Source organism: Echinops telfairi, unplaced genomic scaffold, assembly GCF_000313985.2.
Source record: "Echinops telfairi isolate 266 unplaced genomic scaffold, ASM31398v2 ScPeMD7_60;HRSCAF=208, whole genome shotgun sequence".
NCBI classification, from domain to species: Eukaryota; Metazoa; Chordata; class Mammalia; order Afrosoricida; family Tenrecidae; genus Echinops; species Echinops telfairi.
In genome coordinates this window covers 45792633-45798901 of record NW_022103958.1, presented here as the reverse complement: position 1 = coordinate 45798901, position 6269 = coordinate 45792633, and positions in this window count along the sequence as shown.

Below are 6269 nucleotides of genomic sequence, written 5' to 3'. Positions count from 1 at the left end.
TACAAATGCGCTTTACACAACTGATGTGTGTATGGATTGTGATGAGTTGTATGAGCCCCTAATAAAATGATTAAAATTTTAAAAATAAATAAATAAATAAATGCTGCTACGACAATGATTATAACACTTGATTTACCTTCCTCTAAAAACCACTTCTTGTCCACTAGTCATCCAAAATCACTATAACCTCTGCTCTTCAACTCCTAATACAATATAATGATTTTGTCAATAAAATAAATATCAATGACCTAATATATGTTATGATCTGTTTAAGATATGAAAGGTGATACCTCATTAAACAAAACAAATAAAAATCTCTACTCTTATAGTACCTTCTCAATAGGAAGAGAAATAGCAAACAAATTGTGGAAGTAGAATGCACAGTAAGTTTGATGGAGATAAGTCAATAGAGAAAGATAAAGCAGTGAAGAAGGAGATATGCCTTGGAGTGTTAGATACCATCTGGAAAGCTTCACTGAGAAGCTTGAGCAAGATCAAGAGGTAAAGTCAGTGTGGTCAAGAAAAGCAAAGAGCAAAAGAAAAGAATGAATGCTATTTGCAAAAATTTGTTGATTTGTTTTCATTTTTTAAAAGTCAAACAGGTATCATTTCTATGAAAATTTTTGCTCTGCCATATATTTCCATGGTAATCATAAACAGTTAGTTATTAAACTGGGTGTTTTGCATGCATTATCTTGTTTAATTCTATGGGTACTATTATTGGGTCCATCTTGTAGCCAAGGAATTTGAGGCACAGAGGTGAGGAATTTTTCCCAAGTTAGGTGTCTAGTAAGTGTTGGCATCAACATATGCTTCCTGGGTTGTCTGAAGGAAAACCATCACTTTAACAAGGAGGCACATCATCCATTCACTCTCTCAGAATAGAAAGTGTACCTGCAAAGACAAGCAGATATATGTGCTTGAATAGGGTAGGTAACTAAGGTATACACCTCATTAAGTTTAATTGTTTTTTTAATTAAAATTTCTATTTGTTTTTTTATATATAATTATGCAAGAATACCCAATTACTTATTTTGTATCAGAGCACATTTCCTTCATGATGATTGTAGCCTTGAGTTGGCTCTCTGCCTTTTTTACATATGTAATCAGTTTATCTGTTAATAATGTTAATTCTTTTCTTCAAATTTCTTCATTTTATTCTATTGTCATTGACCAAGATGCTACAAAATGTTAAAACATGCCTGATTGTTATTTATTTATTTGTTTGTTTTAAATCATTTTATTGGGGGTCTATACAACTCTTATCACAATATATACATGCATTGTGTCAAGCACATTTGTACATATGTTGCCATCATCATTTTCAAAACATTTTCTTTCTACTTGAGCCCTAGGTATCAGCTCCTCATCTTTTCCCCCTCTTCCCTCTCCCACACTCCCTTCATCATGAACCCTTGATAATTTATAAATTATCATTATTTTTTCATGTCTTACACTGACCGATGTCTCCCTTCACCCACTTTTCTGTTGTCCATCTCCCAGGGAGGAGGTTATATGTAGATCCTTGTAATCAGTGCTCCCTTTCTACCCCACCTTCCCTCCACCCTCCCAATATCGCCACTCTCATCACTGGTCCTGAGGGATTCTTCTGTCCTGGATTCTCTGTGTTTACAGCTCCTATCTGCACCAGTGTACATCCACTGGTCTAGCCAGGTTTGTAAGGTAGAATTGGGCTCATGATAGTGGGGGTGGGTGGGAAGTAAGCATTTAAGAACTAGAGGAAAGTTTTGTGTTTCATCGATGCTACACTGCACCCTGACTGATGTGTCTCCTTCCCGCGACCCCTCTGCAAAGGGATGTCCAGTTGCCTACAGATGGGCCTTGGGTCCCCACCCCACACTCCCCCTCATTCATGATGATATGATTTTTTTTCTTTGATGCCTGATACTTGATCCCTTCAACACCTCGTGATCACACAGGCTGATGTGCTTCTTCCATGAGAGCTTTGTTGCTTCTGGGCTAGATGGCCGCTTGTTTACATTCAAGTGTTTAAGACCCCAGGTGCTTTATCTCTCAATAGCCGGCGCCATCAGCTTTCTTCACCACACTTGCTTATGCACCCATTTATCTTCAGCGTTTGTGTGGGGAAGGTGAGAACACAATGATGCTTTTTTGTTCTTTGATGTCTGCTACCTGATCCCTTCAACATCTTATGATCACACAGGCTGGTGTGCTTCTTCCATGTGGGCTTTGTTGCTTCTGAACTAGATGGCCACTTGTTTACCTTCAAGCCTTTAAGACCCCAGGCGCTATATCTTTTGATAGCCGGGCACCATCAGCTTTCTTCACCACACTTTCCTATGCAAACATTTGTCTTCAGCGATCATGTGGAAGGTGAGCATCATGGAATGTCAGTTTAATATAACAAAGTGTTCTTGTATTGAGGGAGTACTTGAATGGAGGCCCAATGTCCATCTGCTGATGGTAACTTTTTATGGGAGTACAAAGTCTTGTCTTTTTCCCTAAAAGTGGCTGGTGATTTTGAACTGTTTATTTTGTGGTTAGCAGCCCAATGTGTAACTCAATACCACAAGGACTCTTATCTTCAAAAGATCCGGAATAGATTTTATTAGAATTTATATGTGTCAGTTACTATGAAATTATGCATTGGGTAAACATGTTGCATAAGACCTCTTTAGAGTATTGAAAAGTAAGGACATTACTTTGAGGACTAAGGTGTGCTTGACTCAAGCCATGATATTTTCAATTGTCTCATATGAATGTGAAATTTAGATGTGGAAAAGGGAGACCAAAGAATTGATGCATTTGAATTGTGGTCCTGGAGAAGAATGCTGAAAGTACCATGGAATACTTAAAAGAAAAAGAAATCTGTCTTGGAAAAAGAACAGCCAGAGTGCTCCTTAGAGGCAAGGATGGTGAGAGTCTGTCTCATGTACTTTCGACATGTTGTCAGGAGAGACCAACCCCTGGAGAAGGACGTCATGTTTGATAAAGTGGAGAGACAGGGAAGGCCCTCAGTGAGATGGATTGACTCGGTGTCTGCAACAATGGGCTCAAGCATGAGAACGTTTGTGAAGAGGGTGCAGGGCCAGGCAATGCTTTCTTCTGTTGTGCACGGGGTAGCTATGGGTCAGATCTGACCACATGGCACCTAACAACCACATGAAACTTTACGTTAAGATTCCAGTTCATACATACATGGGTTTATTCTGAACATATTTAAACATGCTTCTGAGATCAGTATGCACAGATTATTTCCCTCAGTTGTTAGTCTTATTAGTGTGTCTTTTAAAAAAGAGAAAAATATATGAATCAAAGCAGTGTGTTTTTGAGGGGATGTGCTTAGCCATTTACATTCAAGCCAGTGAAGTCAGCTCAGAAAATTGTGACAACTGTTCTTTGAGGTTCCTGTGGGATTATCATGGCAGATTTTCTCAAAGGACACAGGGCTATCATAGAAGCCTTACTAGGAAGGAATTTTAAGAAAATTGACAGCTCTATTGGTGAGGAAGGCCAGGAAGGTTGCATCGGGGAATTTTGTTTTCCCCATCATGGCACACACCTGCTCGTGCTCTGTCTCTGTGGTTAGCTAGGGCTGCCCTATGAGCATTTTGTGGGGAAACCTTACCACATTCACCCTATAGCCCTGATCTTGCTCCTATGTTTATTCCTATAAAATATTGACAAGGAACATGATTGGAGTATCTTGAAGATTCCACAATTGTAATTTTGATGTAGTATAACTGAAGGATGTAGAATTCTTTGGGGAAGGATTAGAGAGATTCAAATGCTGCCTTGAGAAGTGTCCACATCTAGATCGAAGATAGGCTGAAAAACACTAGCTTCACATTTTGAAATTTTGTTTAGTAAAAGTTTTCATAATTTTGTAAAGCATCCTTAGTGGTACAGTGAGCTAAATGTTGGGCTGCTAACTGAGAGGTCAAAGTAAAATTGATTTTTAGCAATTCTTAAACTTAATTTCATGTATGGCACTGGTGACATAACTAATTGTATCTAAAAGCATATATGATCTAATATTATGTCTCTTCTTAAAATTATACTTTCTGGACTATCTATTCAGGTAATATTTATTAAATACTTATTAAACACCAAGAACTGCTATAAATGCTTTATATTCATAGTTCCTAATTTATTTAATTTGCACAACCATGAAGTAGGTCTTACTAGTGAAGTCAGTTTACAATACATAGTATACAGATGTGCAATCTTCAGTACAGAGATGTTAAATTACAGGAACAAATGTATACACATGGGAATAGAGGGAATTTGAACATTGGCATTCTAACTGACCCCAAAATTTCACCAATCTTCTATATTGCAACCATATATTATGGGAGAAGAAATTATTCAATATTAATTAATAAGTGAAAAAAATTCACATTACATACTAGCTCAGAAAATGTATGCCTGCACTAAAAATAGAAGGAAGCTTATCTAAATATTTGTAGACATTATCTTTCCATATAAAATGTTAGGTGCTATTTGCTTATGTGGAGCATCTAGAATTTCTTTTTTGTTAAAGAATTCCTTTTAGTGTCATATAGTTATTATGTTTAATTTTTAAATAAGGAGTGAGAGAGAAAGAAAAGAGTTAGCTAGGTTTCACAAATAATATCCCCATAATAGTGTGATCAGATTAACAATGTTATTTTAAAATAAATTCAACTACACTCCCAGTTTTTGTTTAAGTGTTCTCAAACTTACAAGCAAACTAATAGTCAATTTATTTATGCTGTATGCAGACTCATACATCCACACACACCAAGCATATGAATATTTTGCAACTGATGATTCTGCATGCTTCTAAAACTAGAATGCCAATGACTTTTTTAAAAAAAATTTAAATGCATCCAGAGATAAAAAAAATTTACTAAATGAAGACAATTAGAGGGAGTGAAGTTTTCAACAACAGCAATAGGAAAGAGAGAAATATCCTCAAAAGAAGGAGGAAATACAACTCCACACCTAGTACTCTCTGCACAGGTAAGGCATCATGCAAGAGTTAGGATAAATTAAAATAAAAACTAAAAGCATATTATGTTTTAGATTCACCCAGGGTCTTAAGAATACTGTAGTTCCCATGAATTACAAAGTAATATGTATTTGTATAGATACATCATTGTTTGCTCATCTATTTCCTGATGGAAGTGCATTTGTTGTTCTGCTTCACACAGCACTCTATTTTTCATCTAGGATCTATTGTAAGACCACCCTTTTTGGTCTAGGTTGTTAGCAATAGTGAGATCGACCACCGGAGTTCAGATTGGAAGAGTCTTTTATTAGCTGGCCAGTGACTGCCTCCACTCGACGCAGGAGCTTAAGAGAGCAGCCCTTAGCACAGATGGGGCTGAGTTTTTATACTCTACACAAAAGCGGCCAGTTGAGCATTTTTAGCACAGATGCTGATTTACCGGGTTGGGGGATTTCTTCCTCTTGCAGGCCTCACTTATCTGTTCCTGGTTTGGCAGTCTTATCTCAGGATGTCTTATGCCCTGCTGTGGTATCTGGTGTTCTGCTGAGACATCTGCATGTTAGTAATTTTCCAGCAAGACTGGCCTGTTATATGGTAACTTACAGTAATATTTATGGAAGCAAAATCGCATTAGTTAGGCAAGAGCTGGACTCTTACTATAACTCATGGCAATGGCCACACAGAATTCACAAACAATGCAATCAGTATCTTCCTCTGCCTTCTTACCCAGATCCATCAGTAGAAAGTTATTGGGGGGGAGTTTCAGAAACTATGGCAAAAAGAGCTGCAGTAACAATATCTGGCAGGTATTTTTTATTCTAGTTCTTGTTGATTTTGGAAAAGCTAATATAGTACATGAATGTTCAGGCTTCTGAGTGAAAGGCACACCAATGTTGCTTCCAGATAAATATTGGGTTGTAAACTACAAGGTCGGTGGTTCATACCCACTAGCGACCCTGTGGGAGAAAGTTAAGGCCAGCTACTTCCTTCGGGATTTACTTTCTCAGGAGGTGGTGCTGACCAACCCAGGGACTAAGGAGCAACACATGATCCAAAATTGGTGGCAAGGAGGGTGTCAGAGGCCTGGTGGGGGGATTCAGCAAGAACAACGTAACTGAGAAATTACTGAAACCCAAATGAAGGCTGAGCATGATAGTGGGACAAGAGGAAAGTAAAAGGAAATGGAGGAAAGAACTAGGGGCAAAGGGCATTTATAGAGGTCTAAATAAAGGCATGTACATATGTAAATATATTTATATAGGATGGTGGGGAAATAGATCTATGTGCATATATA